This window comes from Eupeodes corollae, chromosome 3 (assembly GCF_945859685.1).
Source record: "Eupeodes corollae chromosome 3, idEupCoro1.1, whole genome shotgun sequence".
Lineage (NCBI taxonomy): Eukaryota > Metazoa > Arthropoda > Insecta > Diptera > Syrphidae > Eupeodes > Eupeodes corollae.
In genome coordinates, this window is record NC_079149.1 from 18124908 (window position 1) to 18146552 (window position 21645).

At 31.9% G+C, this 21645-nt stretch overlaps 1 protein-coding gene across 3 annotated transcripts in view; it reads right to left on the reverse strand.

Moving 5' to 3' along the window:
- LOC129948901 (protocadherin-like wing polarity protein stan) overlaps positions 1 to 21645 on the reverse strand; it is a 218737-nt gene that overhangs the window by 71118 nt on the left and 125974 nt on the right. For all 3 annotated transcript variants that reach the window (XR_008781974.1, XM_056060049.1, XM_056060050.1), the window contains exons 3-4: positions 12041 to 12070; positions 782 to 828 (exon numbers count right to left, since the gene is read on the reverse strand). The gene's annotated coding sequence lies outside the window, so the exon portion shown is untranslated. The remainder of the gene's footprint in view (positions 1 to 781; positions 829 to 12040; positions 12071 to 21645) is intronic.

Genomic DNA, 21645 nt, shown 5'->3' on the forward strand with positions numbered 1-21645 from the left:
AAAAAGTAAATATTTATTTTGCAGTAGCTCCCTGCGCCTGCAACGCCCAACCACCAACCCTTCCCTTTTGGGGATGTCCTTTATGTTTCAGATAGCATACAAAAAAGGATAAATATATAAAAATAAAACTGCCAGAGGTTTACGTTACGTTTTATCTGTTTTCCTCGAACAGGAATGAAAAAAAAAATCTGGAAACAGAAACAGAACGGAAAAAGTTAAAGCAAACAAATGATGAATGGACCGCCGATCGGCGTTGTTGTTGGTTTGTTGCAGGAAAGGATAAGCCAAAGGATTTTTAAGTCAATTCTGTTGGGCCACTTTCATCGTCGGGAGTCAACCAACCAAGTCAGCCGATGGTCACTCGCCAGTCAGCCATATCCAGCCAGCCAGGGATTCAGCGATTCAGATCCGACCCGATTCTCAGACCAGACAGAAGTGCGCTTCTGCTCCTGGTTGGGAAATGGAAATCTCATATTCGCCATTCAATATTGTGAGTATATTTTTGACTGCGATACGAATTGCTTCCAATTCAAAAATATTGTGTCCATTTAAAAAATAAAGACAAAAGTGAACAAATATATGGGACAGGAAAGTTGGAGCAGCACCGGAGGCGTATCAGGGACATTCTGGTATTTCTTATATTTTATTTACATTTCATTTTAATACATGAATCAGAATTTCCTCATATCTCCTGCGTTCTATAAAGTTTGGGATGTATGAAGAAAATATATTAACCACCATAAAAGCAAGAAATTTATAGGTTTACCGATATTCCACTTACCTTTTCAGTCGTGAAACAATTTAATGGCTTCATTTTCTGTGTGTCACCTGAAAGGATAAAACCAAAAGTGCAGTTTTTTAAATTACAAAGAATTTTAAGGATATATTTATTTTTTAATATGTCCTGTACATTGAATGCAATTTGTTTGTAGAACATAAATGTTTTTATTGAGAAAATGTGTACAATATGAATTTAAATACAAAGAGAGATATATTTTATGTTTTTAGTTGGAAATGAAAATTAATGAATTATTTAAATTTTAATTTATTGAAATTGAAAAGGCATCAAAGGGAATAACCATCATGAGTTAAGGGAGGGTGGTTTTAATAAAGCATTTGGGCCTGAAGGCTATTTCCTTGGAAGGAACAAATTTTAAAGCAGATAGTTCCATATTCATGAGGTAGAATATAAAACAATTGTTAAGGAAACTTTACAACATCGTCATTTAGGATCATTAAGGCACAAAGATCCTTTAAATTTATAATTTGAAAAAATTATGTGAAACACAACTAAGAGTGAACTTATTAAAAACCACCAATCTTATGAGATGTTAATGTTTGAAGCTTGAAACAATTTTAAGAATAATAGTTATTTATTTTGTAGTTAAAATCCGTCATTTCATTTTTTTTATTAAAAAACTCAATAAGTTTGTAACAACATTATTGTTTCTTAAGTACATATTAGCTGAAGAAAACAACAATTTTTTAGAAATTATAGTTTCTATGTGCAAGAAAATGTGGAAATTAATTTAATTTTTTTTACACAAATTTTTTGTGATATAAAAAATGTTTTGTATTTAATATAAATTTTTGTTTTTAATAAAATGTTTAGCAAAAAGACCAGTCGCTGCTACTTTTGAAGCCGTAATCTTTTGACATTTGCCAAGTTTTTTTTTATAATAAGCGCACACTTTAGGGGATGTTACTACCCTTGTTATGCAAAGACACAGTTTGAGCACTGCCAAGTAAAAACAACGCCATTTATAGTTCATAGTTCTGGAAGAAAAGTTTCCAAACCGAGATTAATCTAAAAGAGGTAATCATCGAAATCTTCAGGCAGTGTTATAATTCAGTTTTTACTTTTTTTTGAATAACTGCCAATTTTTAACATTTTTTTTTGTAAACGAACTGTCAATGGATTTTTTTGGAAAATTTTACCAGATGTCAAAAACCTCATTTTTCGTAAAGTTTCCCAAAGCAAGGATAAGTTTTTTTTCTTGAAATATTGGAGCCGCAAAGTTGCCAAGGACTATCATGCCAAAGGTCTTGGGTTCAATCTCAGCCTGTTCCACCTAAAGTTTTTGTCAAGTGTATTGCCTCTTGCGAAGAATGGAGAAATCTTCAAGAGCAATTTTTGTAATGAAAAGTGGTTTTTTCAAATAAACTGTTCGTATTCGTCATATAAATTGTGGGTTGCATCCATCTCACTTAACTCCCACACAGGAATGATTGAGGGTTGTCACTAGGTTCTTGGTTCTTGCGAAATCACTCTATTTTATTTTGAATTTTGGATTTTTTAAAAATTTAAAAAGAAAAAGAGGTTGAGATGTGACCCACACTGATAACTTCCCATCTTGTCTGTCGATTTGTCTTGCTTAAAAGGTTTGTAGGTTTTCGGATTTTGTTAAAAAAGTTTTAAGTTCAATTATTCCTACAAATTTTAAAATTACCAACAATATTGTTCATATAAAGAAATAGTTTACTTTGAAAATCTAGTTTTGCTAAGTAGATTTTTAGTCGACAAATTGTGTTTAACAATTTCTTAAATTTTTACAAATTAATTATATATTTTTATAAAAAAAAACCGACTGTTGGATTTTTATAGAAAAAATTGTGAGTATCGAAAACAATATTTTCTGTGAAATAAAATTAGTTTAAAGACAATATTTAAAAATTTTGAAAGCTTTTTGAGTCGTAGGTAAATTTTTACCGAGTTTTAATATTTAAATTAGTATTGTTTTTATGTTAGGTTTTTATTTTTTGTAATAAAATAGATTTTCTTCAAAATTTAACTGAGTGTTGACAACAATATTTTATTAAAGATAAAAGTAGTTTAAAGCTAATATCTCAAAGTTTTAAAAAAGACATTTGAGTCGAAAATCAATTTTTACCAACTTTCAGAAACGTTTTTTTAGGTTTTATTTTTTGTCAAAAAACTGTCAATTCGATTTTTCTCCAAATTTTTTCAAGTGTTAAAAACAATATTTATTATAAGTAAAAATTAGTTAGAAGCCATTATCTCACAGTTTTGAAAAGATATTTGAGTTGTAAGCCAATTTTTACAAACTTTTGTAAAATTTTCTTTTAAGTTACTATTTTCTTTAAAGAAAACTGTCCATTTCATTTTTCTCAAAATTTTACTGAATGTCGAAAACAATATTTTTTAAAGATGAAGGTAGGTTAAAGCTAATATCTCAAAGTTTCAACAAGATATTTGAGTCGAAAATCAGTTTTTACCAACTTTTAGAAATGCTATTTTCAGGTTTTTTTTTTAACTTTCAATTCGATTTTTCCAAAAGCTTTTGGAATGTTGAAAATAATATTTCTCATAAGATAAAATTATATCGAAACCAAAATCTCAAAGTTTTAAAAAGGTATTCAAGTCGAAATTGAATTTTTAAATACTTCTGTTAATTATTTTTTAGGATTTTAGTTTTTTGTAAAAAAACTGTCCATTCTATTTTCCTCAAAATCTAACTCAATATTGACAATATTTTTTAAAAAATAAAATTTGTTTAAAGCCAATGTCTTAAAGTTTTGATAAGTTAATTGAAGCGAAAATCAATTTTCACCAACTTTCGTTAGTTTTTTTTTTTTAGGTTTTTAATTTTTTGTAAAATAAACTGTCAATTCGACTTTTCTCAAAATTTTACGTTCCACAAAATTGTTTTGGAGATAAAATCATTTTTTGTTCTTAAAATGTTCGAGGTGACAAATATTTTGTTTTCAGTCTTTTTGATTTATAAAAAAACATTAATTGTTTTTTTTTTTTTTTCAAAAATATATTTGTTTGGTATCACATTTCAATATAAGTTGCTAGCAATATTGGTTCGTGAGATATTTAGGTTACACCAAAATGTTCACCTTTTTTTTCAGATTTCCACCCACGCAACTTTCTTGAGAGCCTTTTATGCATCTTTCGGCATTATTATCTGTATAACAAAATTAATTTGAAGTCGATCTTTCTACTGGTTCTTGAGCTATGGGCGACGAAAAAAACGTCGTTGAAGTACGGACACACGGACGTACAAACGTACGTACATACGCACGCACAGACATCTCTTCAAAAATCTTTTATTTCGACTTTAGTGGCCTTGAAACGTCGAGAAATTTCAAAATGTTCAATTTGACAAATCGGACCAATTACTATAACTTCCAAAGGAAAGTTAATAACATAAGAATCTGTGAGAAAATGTAAAACTTAAATAACGGTTTAATTTGGATACCCTTCTGGTGTATTATAAATTGCATAGAAAATTTCTTTAAATGTTATCGGACCGTTTTTTAGAAATTTCTTCAAAAACCATCGGACCGTTTTTTAGAAAATTCGAATTTTCTATTTTTGAATAAGGAATTGGAACCTAATGGCTTAGTCTTTTTGGGCGTGCTATTAAATTTTTAAATTTATATTTTGACAGAGCAATAGAACTTTGAAAATGGTACATAATATACAAATTAAGGTAATCGAAAATCGTACACTGTCCCCGCCACAATGTGTTGTTTGTCTTTTATTGTTTTATCTATATTTTTATAAACAATGTTCCACCAAAACAGTCAGTTTCTAGCTTTCAACAATCAATTTCAGATGTATAGAGATTATTTTGTCGACCGCACATCAAGAATGTTTTATTTTTCCTTGAGTTTCAATATTGTTGACCTTAACAGCAATGTTCACGAGTATCTTCTGTCTTCCAAGTGATAACTCTGCATTTTAGCACTTTAAATATTTTAAGTGTAGTTATAACCTCTTTATGGTGAACTAGGTTAGGTAAGATTAGAATTTAAGGGGTGATGCATCGGTAGACCAGAAAGCATGTCACTCCAATCGTTGTGAATATATTGTGCTTTCCAGGAAATGGTAAGGATTAAGTAAGAAGTAGGAAAGTTGATGAGGGTTTAACACACAAAATATATAAAAATATAATGAAACCCCGAGCTTTTTTACAAACGTATAAAATTATTTTATCCCTATTTTTTGATTTTTTATTTATTTTTCAAACCTTTGAAGTTAGTTGCTCATTTATTTTAAGTCGAGATTAAAAACTTAAAGCTTAGATTTTCAAATTTTATAAGTATCATTACTAACAAAAAATTGTATTCTCTCATGCCTGTTCTTATTTAAGCTTTAAAAAATAGTTCACGATTAAAGTTTAAAAAAAAAATATCTTTATTTCACGTTTTTGACAAAAATTTTTCCCACGTATTGAAAAAAATTAATATTTTTCATCATCAAAAATCGTTTTTCTTTGAATAAAAATAGTTAAAAATATCTCTAATATATGTTTAAGTTGCTGTTTTCTTTAAAAAAAAATGGTTAAAAGAATTAAATAAATAAATCCGTTTGAGAACTAGGGCCTTGTGACTGACAACTTTCAACAATTTCTGTGTGCGAATATTGCTGTCAGGGAAGGAGGGGACCTACAGTTTTAACGGCTTTTTTGAGAAAGCACTTTTCATGACAATAATAACTCTTGAAAAATACTAGAGATGGCTTAGGCAGGGACCAAACATCATTCTATTCTCTTTCAAGAGATATCGAAAACCAAATATAAATGTTTGCCAATTTTGCGTACTATATATTGTCGACTTTAATTTTTTTTTATGAACAAAATGAATGTCGAAAACAATATTTTCTGTGAGATAAAAATAGTTTGAAGCCATATTCTCAAATTTTTGTAAAACATATTTGAGTCGAAAATAACTTAAGCCTCAATTTTTACCAACTTTTAGTTATGTTTTGTTTAAGTTCTTATTTTTTGTACGAAAACTATTAATTTAATTTTTCTTAAATTTTAATTGAGTGTTGAAAATAATATTTTTTATAAGATAAAATTAATTTTAAGTTAATATTTAAAATTTGATGCAAAATTTTCGAGTCAAAAGTTAATTTTACGAACTTTTATTATTTTTTTAGGTTTTTAATTTTTGTAAGAAAACTATCACTTCGTTTTTTTTAACAAGATTTCTAAGAAGATAAAACTAGTTTGAAGCCATAATCTTAAATTTTTGAAAATATATTTGAGTCGAAAATCAATTTGTACCAACTTTGAGTAAAATTTTGTTTATGCATATTTAAGAACCTTGAAACGTCAAGAAATGTCAAAATGTTCAATTCGACAAATCAGACTGATTACAATAACTTCCTATGGGAAATTAAAAATGGTTTCTTCTCCAAAAAGAGTTGAACTTTTTTCACTTAAATTAAATAATAAGGGAAAATATCATCGAATTTCTTCAAAATACTTTAATTAATTGCAACATCAGCTCCCAGACTATCGTATAGGTCCGGAGATAATACATATTCTCATAATAAACTAATTCCAATTTTATAAATGAAATCCAATCAACCATAACGTAATTTTACTGCAGGTGCACATTTATTTACATATAGAGATGCTTAACATTGCTCCTGTACAATTAAAATAAGGATTCATACACAAAATGTGATATATCTATATGATGCACCCACATATACATATTTATGGCCCTGGGTGAATTAGTTCTTCAGAAAAAAAAACTAGTTCAAAATCACAGATAAAGTAGGACAATGAACTATGTATCTGCAGGTATACCTTTCCTACAAAATTCTGAGAAATTCTACCTTCAAACTTATAAATCGATAAAAAAAAATAAAGTTTAAATGACATTTGAGATTCATAGAAGTTTAGAAAGAATATCCTTCGAAAGGGTATAATACTCCTTCAAATACATACATAGAATAGATATCTAAGTTAAATGGGGTCGATTTGATGAGATTTACTTATCGAATTCGATTATACCATAAGCCAGATTGAGGAGAGAGGGGATGGAATAAAGGACTCTATTTGCTCTTCGAAGAAATAATTTTTCAAAAGGAACCATTTATTTGAAAGCATCCTGGTAAATGGTATCCTTTCTCATGTATAAACTGCATTCATGATTCAAGTTCTAGAATTGAACTTATTGCGAGTACCTTTTCATTTATGTATTTCGAAATAAATATCCCCAAGGATCATCAAATGTGGTTAAGTCAAGTCGGTATAGATGATGATGAAAAAATAAGATGGAAGCTTTTAACTTGGTTTGAATCAAATGAAAATGGCTTCTAAAGTGTAACTAATTTCAAACACCAACTTCCTGCCTCTAGAATTACTTCCAAGGCTGCAATGTGTTCAGGGTACCTATGGCCATAACGACTTTTCTCTCTCACTCCCAACCTTTCCTCACCCTCTTGTTTTCTAATAAATCTCCATTAGGTTCCAAATGATATGACTAGTCGATATAAAACAACCATGTTACCTTTGAACCCAATTCCCAGTCTCTATATAGTTCATCAGGCTTAGGACATCAGACGAAAGCCAGCAGCAACATCAGCCCCAACCCTAACCTATGTATATACAAAAAGCACTCAATCTCGTTTCTATAACAACGTTATAACAATAAAAGTTATTAAATGATTCAAAGTGTACGCCCGCCGTTCTGCTCTGTCGCCATCACCATCGCCATCGCCAGTGCCACCCCCAATTGCCCATCATCCAGGATCACATCTATTGCCATCATTTGTGGAACTGATGCTGATGCTGGTGGCTATGGAGGAGGTCCACGTGAACCTGGATTAAAGGAAAGATATCGTATATAGTCAATCAAATGTCCCCCTCCCCAAAACAAACGCTCTTGTTTTTATAATCATTTTGTTTTTTCTGCTAAAAATAATAAACATGGATTTTAAAAAATTATGTTATGTTTTCGAAAAGTTGTTCTGATGGCGTTTGATGGTTGGATATTATCGGCTCTGGATGGTGAGGGTATAAGGGATGAAATGAGCTTGAACATGTTATAGACGAAACAGATATTGTGGTTGTTCAATGGCCATAATAAAATTGTGTTGCCTATAAACCAAAAATAAAGCTCGTTTACAGAGAAGCATATTATAGTATACACAATACAACATCCCAGGATCCACCAACATCAGAGCAGCGAAAAAACCTATATAAGGACATTAGTGGCTTTTGTATAATTTGTTAAGCTTGATGGAACAAAATTAATATTAATGAACTTGCTCTTGCTCCATTGGGGCGATTGTTTGTTCGACAATATGGCTGACATAAAATTAACCTATTTTGTAAATTTTCAAATGAAAACAAAATACATAGAAAAATAAAACAAAAATGTATAAACAGTGTAATAATGGTGTTAATGGGCGGTTTTCAAATTTTAAACTTCCATTGTGTTGCTTTTGTGCGAGACCAACGCAAAATATTTAAAACAAATTCAACAGGAATTTTTTTACGCTCTTTGACACAGTTTCTCTTTAATCATTAACATGATATTGACAAAATTTTGAATTTACAAAATTTTAAGTTCTAGGTTTTGACAATAGTTTATTCAGATTTTTTTTAGCTACTATTTGAGAATTTAAAACCCACGACGTGACTAATAGCAAGCTATTTCAGCAACTGCCACTTTTGAAATTATCATCTTTTGACATTTTACAAGCAAACACTGTTACTTCAATACTTCAAATTTAAGGACAGGCGCTTTAACAACCAATGAATCATACTGTGAAGTGAACCTTTGGCTTGCTCTTCATCCTTTGAACCTTTAACTGGCTTCATCCAGAGCTATATGAGCTTTAGAGTTGGTTTCTATGAGACAAAGGTAACTATAGTTCAGGTCAACATTCACCTGCTCGGTAAGTTCTCTCCAATCTTTAAACCATCCACTTCGTGATTGGATTGTTTGAGGAACTACTATCTTTAACTTGGCTTGAGTATTTTTATGAATTAAGGCGATAAACCTATTTCCAACATGATCATGTAAATTGGAGTACTATGAGCAGTTTTTCCATTTGATCATATTTCCGAATTCCCCACGCTTTTGCCGTATAAAACATAACTGATTCCGATACAGCTTCGGAGACCCTGGCTTCTTCCATTCTATGCTTATAGCTGTTTTCGCCTTAACAAGATTGTCAGTGAGATGTTTTACGATGCTTAAGTTTTTAGCAGACTCCTAGATATTTATATTCTTTCACCATCTCTACTCCATCATCATTATAGTGCAATTGCTTACTTGCACAAGACCTTTCTCCGCCGTTCTTAAAAACTATCACTTTAGAAGTTTTTAAATTTTCCACTAGTTTCCACCTTTTACAATATTCAGCAAGCTCATTTATCATAAGCTGAATTGACTGCAGTGTATAAGCGACCAGGACAATGTCGTCAGCTAAAAGAAGAGCTTTAATTAATGCGTAATCGATTATTGCTGGTAATGCTTTGACTATATTTTCAATGAAGAAAACTTGTACTGAGTGCACAGCCCTGCCTAAGTCCCGATTGAATTTGGAACCAATTTAATAAGCATTTGCCATTCCACACTGATGCTTTAGTAGTCTTGTATGAATTTTGTTATCCTGATTTTAAGCGACATATCTATCTGGAAAATCTTGTAAAACAATTGCGATCAATTCACTGTGGAAAGGAGCTTTGAAATCAACGAACAATTCAAATAGTTTCTTATTTCTCGATGGAAAAAGAGTCAGCAATCGAGAGAAGTACTAAAACTTGATCGACGACGGAGGAGTATCCCGATCTGAAGGCAGCTCGGAAATCACTGACCAGATTATTAGAATTTATCCAATCATTTAAAGGGCTGAGCAGAATTTATGTAAATATTTTATATGACGAGTTCAAAAACGAGATTCTTCTGTAGTTTTCCGAAACTTCAGTGCTCCCCTTCTTGTGGATTGGGAAAATTAATTCCTCGCTCAACTAGTTTGGTACGGTTTCCTCCTCAAAGAACTGCTGCTATAGAGATACAACAAGATTATCTGTGTACAGTATCTGTGGAATTCTGCGGGTATACCAACAGCCTTTACATGGTTTTGGCTGTAGAGAACCAGGGCCTAGTGACTTACAACTCTCAACCATTCCTGTGTGCGAGTAATTGCAGGGATAGAGGTGCCCTACTGTTTATATGCTATGTATACTATACATAGCCCTATGGGGGCACGCAACATTTAAAAACTTACCTTCTAAATTCAGACTATGTAGTTTAATGTTCTGCATTCTTTAAAAATGTCTTATTCAAGCATGACATACGACGGCAGAGTTGTTGAAAAAATTGAATCCGGTAATTCCGTCCGTCTGTCTGTTTTCGCCACTTCGGCCTAGGATGTTGGGTCAATTGAATTCAAACTTTGGAATTAAGGTCTTAAGCGTGTTTAAAATTTTGTTTAAGACCAGATATAACAGTACATTTTTATGAAATTTTGTTTTTAACTTGACTTCTTTCAGTATTAAAAAGGTAATTTTGAATTGCTCCAGAAGAATATACACCATGTAATAGGTCCGATTTGTCAAATTGAAAATTTTGACATTTCTTGACGTTTCAAGGTCTCTAGAGTCGAAATAAATTTTTGTTAGAAAGATGTCTGTGCGTGCGTGTGTACGTTGAGATATCAACTCCAAATAAATTTTGTTATACAGATAATAAAGCAGAAAGATGCAGAAAGGGCTCTTAACAAAATTGAGTGGGTGGTTTTTTTACTATAGCAGTTTGAAAAAAGGTGAACATTTTGGTTAACCCTAAATATCTTACGAACCAAAAACGCCAGAGACTTGAAATAAATTTTATGAAATATATTGTAACGTGATACCAAACAGGTATATTTTTTTGAAAAAAAAATCAATATAACGGTTTTTTTTATAAATCAATAAAACTGAAAAAAAAATTGTCTCCTCCAAAATTTTACGGCTGAAACATGATTTCATCTCTAAAACAATTTTGTTCAACGAAAAATAATGTTTTTGATATCTGATAAAATTTTGAGAAAAATCCAATTGACAGTTTTTTTATAAAAATTAAAAATCTAAAAAAAAATTACTCAAAGTTGGTAAAAATTGAATATCGATTCAAATATCTTTTCAAAAACTTGAAATTTAGGCTTCAAGCTTATTTTATCTTATAAGAAATATTGTGTTCAACATTTGGTAAAATTTTTTAAAAATTCGAATTGACAGTTTTTTTACAAAAAATAAATTTCTAAAAAAAAAAATATACTAAAACTTGGTAAAAGTTTACTTTCGAATCCAATAGCTTTTCAAAAACTAAAAATATTGGCTTACTTTATTTCACAGAAAATATTGTTTTCGATATTCAGTAATTTTTATATAAAAATCCAACAGTCCGTTTTTTCATAAAAAATAAAATCTACAAAAAATAGTACGCAAATTTGGTAAAAATTGATACGAGTACATATAGACAAACTTTTAAGCAAGACAAAAGTGTGCCTTAAATAGATGCTTTGCAGTTCGTTATTTCCGTCCAAAGCGAATTTAGACAGGAGAATGGACAATGTGGTTGGTTTGCCGAATCTTGAAGCAACGCTCGAAGACCGTATCATCGAGATCCCAATGCTTGTGTTCGAGTTGCAATCGCCGCTGTAGTATCGGCAATACAGACAAATCCAAACTTTTCGACTCGAGTTAGCAAACCGTTAAAACAGCGGATATTTCAACTTGACTTAAACTTGTTATAAAGTCTCGAGGAATTTGGCTGAAAAAATTACTACAATGCCAAAAGAAGACAACATATTGATACATTTTTTGTTCATGAAAATTACGGTACTTCGAGTGAATCATATCAAGAATTGGTCCATGGTTCGAAACTGCGCAAAAAATGAGTACCTATGTGGTGCACAGTTTCATCAAGGTGTTTTTTTGAAACCATACTTTTTTGAAGAAAACGGTGTAAAAATAAATGTCAATGGGAACCGTTATTTAGAGATGTTAAATGAGTTTTTTGGTCCCAGAACTGCGTCGAAGAAGTATCCAATCGAACAGTATTTAGTTCCACTTCACACAAAGCCAGACCAGTTATAGTGGAGCTTTAATTAAAATTCCCAAACAAATTTATTTTCAGGAATTCAATTTTCGCTACCAACCACGAAAAGTTGTAGACCTTTTTTTCTTTACATTTTTTGTTAAATTACAATTGAATCAAACAACTGACCATTTTATTTTAAAATAAAGAAAACAAAAAACTAGAAGACTTCACTTACCATCACTGTCATAGCACCACATTTGGAGAACTGTAATTAAAATAAAAGAAATACACAATTATTTAAAAAATTCAATGTTTCGATTAAAAAAATAATATTTTTTACTGTAATTCTGTCAAAAATATATAGGTCTACATTTCTTTACTGTTCATGTATACATACATAGCTTAAAAAGGATATAAGAAAGGATCTAATTTCATATGAAATACATGCATGATGCATAACTTCCATACAAAAATATATCCTCGTTCGTATTCATCCAATTTGCCCAATTACTCGATATACGAACCATATCAAAGTTTTTGAAATTCCATCAGAGTTTCCAAAGTATTAAACAAAAAAAAAAGAAGAAAAAAAATGTTAATAATTAACATATGAATAAACATTTTTTTCTACTTCACTAACCCCTTAATATACAGTCTACAGACAGCTACAATACACTTCACATACTCAATTCATATACGACTATACATTCATATGTGTATGAAAATGAATACATAAAAATGCATAAATTAAATGCAATTCCTTAATTAGAAGGAAGGATATTTCTTACAGTTCTTCTAACAGACATTGAAGCGAGAATGAAAACAACACCCACCCACCCACATCCAACTCCATATATCATCCCTATATCCTGTACATATATCTTCTATAAGATACAGCGGTGCCGTACGTAGTCATCAGGGACCTCAACATCGACATATGTGCTTTCAATATATCCTTCAAATGGTATGTGTGTTTAATGTTTTATTGTACTATAGTACAACATTCTTGGGACTCCACAATATTGCTCAAGCTCAACACCCTTCTAGGAAAATTTCCTAACGCCATATCGTCATATCGCCTGGCGACTTACCAACTGTGAATTTCAGCCCTTAGCGTCGTGTCGTTCGTCGGGCGGCGGGTAGCGAAGGTAGAATATATTGGTTGATGTTTTTAGCCTGTGTAGAACATTGAAGCGCCTCCAAAAACCAACCCTTGTATGTTGTAGATTGGAATATGTTTGTAGTATTATGTCTCTCTTGTTTCCTTTTTCCGTTTTTGAGAATCCCTCAGATCCAATATAATGCATTTTCCGAAATCCTCTTTGGAGCGCGTTTCGCCTGAATAATTCATTACCATGTACATTCTACATAACGTGCATACATATATCTTATGTAATACATAGGTATAGGTATGAGTATATTATTTTTCTTGTGTTATTTTTTCTTCATCCCCCCAAGTTGTTCAAGTCGTTCCCTTTGTCAAGGTTTGCAAGGTTTGTTTTATATACACACATATATATATTTTATTTTGGTGGCTTAGGGTGTGAATTTATCAAGCTTTGCCAGCGGAAATTTTTATTGATAACGTTAGCTGTGTGAGCTTCTAGTGAAGGTAGGACGAACGAATATCGCTTGTAAGGACGAAAATATTAAAAAATACACGATTCAAATAAAGGGTTGAAAGAAGTTCGTTTTTAATGCTTCCCAATACTTTTTCTCCCTAGAGCTTGTACTATGCGGGTCTGCAAGGGACTCCCCTAGTCCCACAAGGACTTTATCTTGGTACACCTCAGTGTTAAGCTTAAAGCGGGGCTTAAAAGAAAAGATGGTCGTTTGCTGATTACCGTCAGTCGTCGTTTGACAATAATTGTCTTTTATTTTTCTAATTTATTTGCAAGTGATGTGGGGGGGGGGGTGCAAAAGCACCCTCTTCTGAAAAAGTATATAATGTCATTTCGTAGTACTTATATTTAGTATATTTTGTCCCAAAACAAGGGTGTGACTCATCTTTGCGAAGGATTATTTTATTTCTGCTTCAATTATTATGAGCTATGGTGATTTTTTTTTGTTTTCAAGGACATCCACTCATGTGTGAGCTTAATTGCCGTCACATCGTAAGTAGATAATACAAAATATACAACCGTTCTTGTATATAAGGGGGGCTGATGTTGATTCATCAGCACAAAAAATAAAGCTATTTTAGCAAGGACTTTTGATAAAAGGTTGGTATCAAGGTGATAATTATCACGAGGTCCTTGTACAAGCAAAAATGTACCAAAATATTCGTATAATTACACTGATCTCATAAGTCTGAGTTCTTTTGGTGTGCTCATTTGTCATTTTAAGGCACCTCATCTTAAACACCGCACCGCATCACATCTATAGAGAGACCCCATCAAGGATAAAATAAAATATATCACAAGGACTTTCTTTTTTTTTTTGAAGAAAATAACAACTTGCGTGAGTGTTAAATCATGCTGCAAAAGATAGATAAAATAACTTTTATATATTTTCTGTTTGAAGTGAATAGAAGGTGGGAGGGGGAGGTGAATTGATGTCGACTGGAGACGTGTTCTAAGGTACATAAAGTGCGTTATTTTGTTTTTCTCTTGATTTTTATTTTATTTTATTTTTTTCAACACACGTGGATAACTATAATGAAATTTGATTAAGTAGTTACAAAGTAATAAAACATCATCGTGTTAAGTTAGATGAGTGAAATACGTATAAGTACATAAAAGTTTATGTTTTAAAAGGTTGTGTTATAACAGGTTTTTAAGAATGTATAACGTCTGTTAAATGAAGCATTGCTATATAACTTGACTTTGGTGGGAGTTGTAAATGACATAAACAAAAAAACAGCTTTTGATTTTAATTTTAAATTTAATTTACATCGTATTTTTAAGTCACTTCTTAAGGTAGAAATTTAAATAATAGGGTTCAGGGTTACAGAATTTATTGTGATATTTTTAAGTTCAAGACACAAGAAAAGGAAGCCGTTTTAACTTTTACTGTGAAAAACTCATTAAATTAACGACTAAACTGTAAATGTCAACATATTCGATAAAAGGAAAAGTAAGATTATTGCACTTGATATTTCAAAAGCATTTGATAGAGTTTAGCACCAAGCTCTCTTTGAATCTCTTCTTCGTTGGATTAGAAATTACTTTTTTAACCGTTCAATACAAGTTGTATTGGATGGTTTCAATTCTGAAATTCATAAAATAAATGCTGGTGTACCCCAGGGCTCCGTTTTTTTCGGACTCTCCCTTATAATCATAAACGATCTTTTGTCTGTCACTTCTAATTCATTAAACTGTTTCGTCGACGACAGTACCCTCAGCTTTTCATATTCGTTTCTAGATTCACATCCTTGTCCTTCGGATGTGGAATTTAAACGGCAGCGTATGATAAGCTCATTAAATTCTGATCTTGACAGCATATTGGGGAATCAGAAACCGTGTAGAATTTAATGCTTCTAAAACTCAATGCTGTCAGGAATGCTTATCAGTTTACCTTTGAGCTCAATTTCGGGCGTACTGTCAAGTTTAGAGATTCTTTCTTAAATCGCACATCGAGAATGTGGAATGCTTTGGCCAACTCTGTTTTTCCCTGCAATTTTGATGTTCAGAACCTTAAGACCAATGTGCACCGGTATCTCCTTTTAAATCCTTCTCTTTTTTTCCTAACGCACGCACTGTGTTTAAATATAAACATATAAAGGGTACTAATAACCCCTTGAGTGGTTGTGAATATAAAAAAACTTCACTGAAACGAAAGTTTTAAGACAGTAACTCATTTTAAGTGATGAAGGGTGTTTCAGGTCAAAAGAGATTTCGACGACAAAGAGAATATATGGTCACGTGAAAAGTCTGAAATTCTTGGAGAAACACAAATCATCCATACAAAAATATCTGATAGATTTAATTTTGAAAATTCTAGGCAACTTTCACTTTTGAAGTTGTCATATTTTGACATTTGACAAGTGAAAAATTACTTCATTACTCATTAGTTGAATAATACAAGCTTCAAAAAAGGATTGATATTGTTAGAATTCGGTGGGAAAATATTGAACGTTCTAAAATCATCTTCTTCTTCTCTTCTTCGTTTCCAGCTGCTAGTAGCAGCACTTTAACTCCATTTCCTTCTATCTCTCTCTATTCCTAGCACGATACCTCAGCTGGGACCACGTCTCAAAGTTTTGGGACCGAACTTCCTTCATGACAGATGATGTCCATGTTTCTCTTGGTCTTCCAGGCCGCCTTCTACCTTGAGGATTCCATTGAAAGCACTGCTTTGCTATGTTGTCGTCCAGCTCCATTTTCTCTGCGTGATGTTAACATCCACTTTTGTTTGCCTAGTCCTGAGCCACAGTTAATCGTTAGATATAGTTTGCCACCGGATTTTTAGGACGTAGAGTAGACAGCGGTTGACAGAAGTTTGCAACCTTCTCGAGATGTCAGCAGAGCACTTCCACGTTTCGCAGGCATATAGCAGCACGGATTTTACGTTGGACTCAAACAACTTTAACTTGGTACGGAACGCTATTTTATTGGACTTCCACACTATAGAAAGCATTCCGAATGCACTACGGGCTTTATTTATTCTATTGGTGACACCCAGGTCGATTTTATCCTCTCGAAAATGATGGTTGCCATTAACTTTGGAAATACGGATAGAATGGTGATTTCACGCCAGTTATTGTAGTTCTTAAGATCACCTTTTTTGGTAGCTTGACGATTACCCCTTCCTTCCATTCCCTGGGAAAGGTTTCGTTTTCTCAAACGCGTTAACTTTTCTTGCAGCTTTCTTAGCGCTTTCTGCCAATTTGTCTAATTTGGCCCTCCTATCTCGTCTCACACACATCTGCATTAACTTTTGAGCTGCTCTATATTCTAAAATCATGCTTCACAAAACTAAAGCATACTTTAAGGACGCATTGGAAATTCTTCTTGATCGAAATTAGTAAAACTTTTGAACTTTTGGGACAAGTTAGTGATGTGAAGAATGAAAACTTTAAGCGCGCCTAAAAGCAACAGAGAATATTTATGCCGAAGCCCGTTATCCAGTGTTGAAAAAAAAACTAGGTTAAATTTGGTTTGCTATTTAGTAATAAATAGACTTTCTCCTAAACACAGTTTGCAACGAAGGACTTTTTTAGGTGTGGCCTTTAAGATCGTGTGGTTATAACTCCGCTGGCCCCAATTTCTGTGTGAAAGTGATCAAAAGTTATGCCTCTCGAATGTAATTTGTTAGACCCTTTTTTAAGTTTTAATCTAAATTATACGCTTTTTATTTCTTTATGAAAACGACACGTCTAAAAAAACAAGCTTTTTATTCCACGAATGACATTTTACAGTGTTTCACATAGACTTAGATCTGAAATCTTTTGAAGTGCAAAAATTGATATAAATTTACTGATTGAGTTCTTGATATGTACCGAAAAAATCATTTTAAGTGAAGAAACCTATTTTAATAATTTGGACAAAACGAAGCAGTATGGTTTACAAAACATGTTTTAAACTAAAGTTAAATAATGGTAATTAGAGCTTTGACGTCAATGTCAGACTTTTTTGGGGTACTCTTAGACTGTGATTAAAAATTAATCGGTTGGCTTATTCCCTGTCTTTGACAGCAAACTTGAGAATAAGCCTTTAGCCTAGCTATGTTTCGGTTTAAACTGGGAAAATTTACTTGATTTAAGATCTTAAATTCTTAGAATTCTTAGGCTTTTAAGCTTAGTTCGTGTATTATAACAATACCTTAATCTCAACATTGATCAAAATTTTAATCAACTCAATCCCAAAAGCCTCAGTTTATTTAAAATGACATCTTAAATCATTTCCATGACTTTAGGTACCTAAATTCATAAGTTTAAAAATTCAACTCGTTTTCCCACTTCTGATCTTTTGTAATGAATGAATATGTGGTCTCACCCCAGTTACCACATCATTTTTCTTTTTATCTCTGCCTCTCAAGAACAAAGAAACCCATTTTAAAAGCATTTTCCTCACACTTATACCACTTATTATTATTCTTATATATGTATTATCATTTCTGTTGCATCAACGAACGCCACGCTAAGACCACATTTTTCCAGCACAAACTCATATACACTTTATATACATTAACAAGAACAGAACACCCAAGTGCAACAAATTGTCATTTTTTAAACATTTTTTTAAAAATTTAATTTCATTTCGTGAAAAATCCAAACAACAAAAATAAGCAAACACAATTTCCTCATATACCGTTACAGTGAATTCATAAGTCCTTAGAGAGACATTAGAAAGGAAGCTTGAAACAAAAACAAACGAAACCCAGAACATTGCATCATCAGAGAAGAGATTCCATAGGTAAGGTAAGGTAAACAAATAAAATTCCAAAACACTCGTTAGACGAAACGACAAGTGCTTTAAGCGCGTATAATTATTTCCAATGTCAGCGGATATAAAAACAACAACAACAACAACTACGTCGATGATGGCAACGACAGTACATTTCAATGCATACTCGTATCCATTAAGACCCTACTAAAGGTACCTGAATGCACCCTGTTCAAACTGTGTGTATGGTGTGGTGGGAATGATTTAACGAGTCAACCTCAAACCCTATTAACCCCCTATTTCGCATCATGCACTCAACACTGCACATTTTCAAACATAATGTTCCTCTGTTTTCTTTATCAAAATCTCCTCGCTCAGTTCACCCCCGGGGTAGAAACAGAGCATCCAGTGGGGAGGGAGATGAGATCAAAACAGAGAGGAAAATCCAAATTAATTTCATTTGTGTAAATTAAAGCAACAAAAAAAAGAAGGAAAACAGGGAAAACGAAAACCTCACACAGAAAATAGAGGTATAGATATGCACATGAAGCTTTCAGATGTCATCCTGTCATCAAGACCAGGCAGATGAGTAAAAGCAACAAGAGCCAAGATAGGGGGGTTGCAATAAGGTGGATCTGTCTGTCTCTATCTTTTACTGATGTCTAAACAGCTAAGGCTACACTGCCATCACAAGTCGTTGTAGCAAAAAACAAGGATACTTTTACGCAGATCGTAAAAGTTTCCTTTAGCAAGGATTAAGTTTATATACAACAACCCATTCTACCCAATTTCCATCGAGTATATCCCTCTTTCTGTCTCCTTGTGCATTATTGTTACGAAGCATCTCCGCAAGGCGTCACAAATCCAAGGGATTTAAATTTTAAACGAAACTCGTCGCAAACCGCCACAATCAGCAGTACCAATTCCATGTACCAGGAACAGTAGCAGTAGCAATAGTATCTCATAGATACATAAATTTAGCTAGAACCAGCATGAACTTTCTTCATCTCTAATAACGTCCTTGCTGCAATTAAAACTTTAATATAACCAAGAACCACCCGCATTTTACAAATTCTATAAATAAAACACCATTCACCCCCGTAAACACCCCCCAAGGATCCCAACTACCCCTTCGTTCATAGTATCTACAAAAGTATACATTTTATTTGTGGCATAAGATAAGCGTACGCTTTTTCAAACACAAATTGGCTTAAAAACCATGCAGCTCGTTCATGCATTTTATTCAATCCGTTTTTCGAATAAAAACGAAAAGCGAGAAGGAGGAAAATATTATTGTGAGTTATAGTTAGGTCTTTTAGAGGGAGGGGGGGAAGTTATGGGTTTCTGGTTCTGAAGCTGATGTTGGTTACGTTTTACATAGTACTCTAAGTAGGAAGGTACTGTGGATCTTTTTGTTAAAAATGTTTGCTGCAAAAGTTTAGTGTTCTTTATGCGATGATGTCATAAATAAGTCCTTAAGGCTTTAAAAGTTTACACTTGGTTTTTATTTAATCAATAATTCATTTTCATTTTTGTATACAATTTATTTATTCTACTTGAAGAAAAAACTAAAAAAAAAAAAACAAACCAAGTTGAAAAGTTTTTGAAATATACAAACAAAAATTACACACCAGAGGGTTTATGAACGAAATAATTTATAACAACTGAGAAATTATTCAAGAGCAATTTTTGTTGCTGCTTTTTGTTGTTGTTGTTGTTTCAGTTGGACCTTGTGCCTTTTAAGTTGCGTCACTTCAAGAATAGAGGTCAACCAACATTTTTTTAAAGTTACTCAGTAGTTTTGAAATTCTGGAAACTTTATGGTAAAGCAGAAAGTTTCGTCTTCATTTGATGCTTTAAATAATTCAAAATGCAACTGAATTAAAAAAAAAATAAAGAAGTTTAAATTATTTTAACACTTCAACTGTTGTTTAAACCAAGTGGCAAGTACGCAAACACACTCATTTTAAAAACTCTGGCACATTGACATTTGTTTGACAGAAACAAACGGTTATGTAAAATGTCAAGGAAATTATTGGCTTGTTGCTTTACTTTCCTGCGTTTGAATTCAGAAGAGTCTAGAACTTTGACACATAAATTGAAGCTCGAATTTTTAAATATTTGTCAGACTTTAGTAAACAACTGAAAGTTATGTTTAATTTTTGACAGATAACTCAATTTAGCTAACCAACTCGTTCAATAAAATATCTAAAACATAACCTTTCAAGAATAAATTGTTCAACACAAGATTGAACGCTGCCATTGACATCTGATTTGACAGAAACAACATTCCAGGGAAATGTCAAAATAATGGCAGTATTATTGGTATTTAACATATTTAGTTTCTTGAGTTTAGTTACATTTGAAAAAAATCATTGCTAACACGACATTAAATTCATACATTCCATTGACATATAATTTGACAGAAACAAAAATTCCTGCGAAATGTCAAAGTAGTGACAGTATTTTTGATATTTAACATATTAAGAAACAAAAATTTCTGGGAAATGTCAAAGTAATGACAGTATTTTTGATATTTATTATCGTTATTGTATCGTTTCTTGAGTTTAATTACATTTGAAAAAGTTCATAGCTTACACGAGATTGAACGCTGCCATTGACTTATAATTTTCCTGAAACAAAAATTAGAGCGAAATGCCAAAATAATGACAGTATTTTTGATATTTAACATTTTAAAGTGGTATTGTATCGTTTCTTGAGTTTAATTACATTTGAAAAAGTTAATTGCTCACACGACAGTGAACGCTGCTATTGACATCTGATTTGACACAAACAAAATTTCCTGGGAAATGTCAAAACAATGACAGTATTTTTGATGTTTCACATATTAAAGTGGTATTGTAGCATTTCTTGAGATTAATTACATTCGAAAAGTTAATTTCTCACACGACTTTGAACGCTGCCATTGACCTCTGATTTGTAATGACAGTGTTTTTGATATTTAAAATATTAAGGTGGTATTGTATCGTTTCTTGGACTTACTTACATTTGAAAAAACATTGCACGCTGCAATTGACATATAATTTGACAGAAACAAAAATTCTTGGAAAATGTCAAAGTAATGATTGGTTTTTTTCATATTTAATATATTAAGGTTCTATTGTATCGTTTTTTGAATTTAATTACTTTTGAAAATGTTCATTGCTCACACTACATTGACATATAATTTGACAGAAACAAAAATTCCAGGGAAATGTCAAGTAATTACAGTATTTTTGATATTTAACATATTAGGATGATATTGTATTGTTTCTTGAGTTTAATTATATTTAAAAAAACGTTTTTTGGCACAAAGTTTAAAAAGATTTATTAAAATGGTGAACTCGTTTTAGCAAGTTACTAAAGCTAATAAATGGTTGTGCTAAATTTAAACGATTGTAAAGGTTTTTTCAGTAAAAGATTTCAATTTGAAAGTTCTTTTAAATCTGACAACTTTTAACATTTGCAAAGACAAAATTTCAACAACGCAATGAAATGGTTAAAATTCATTTAA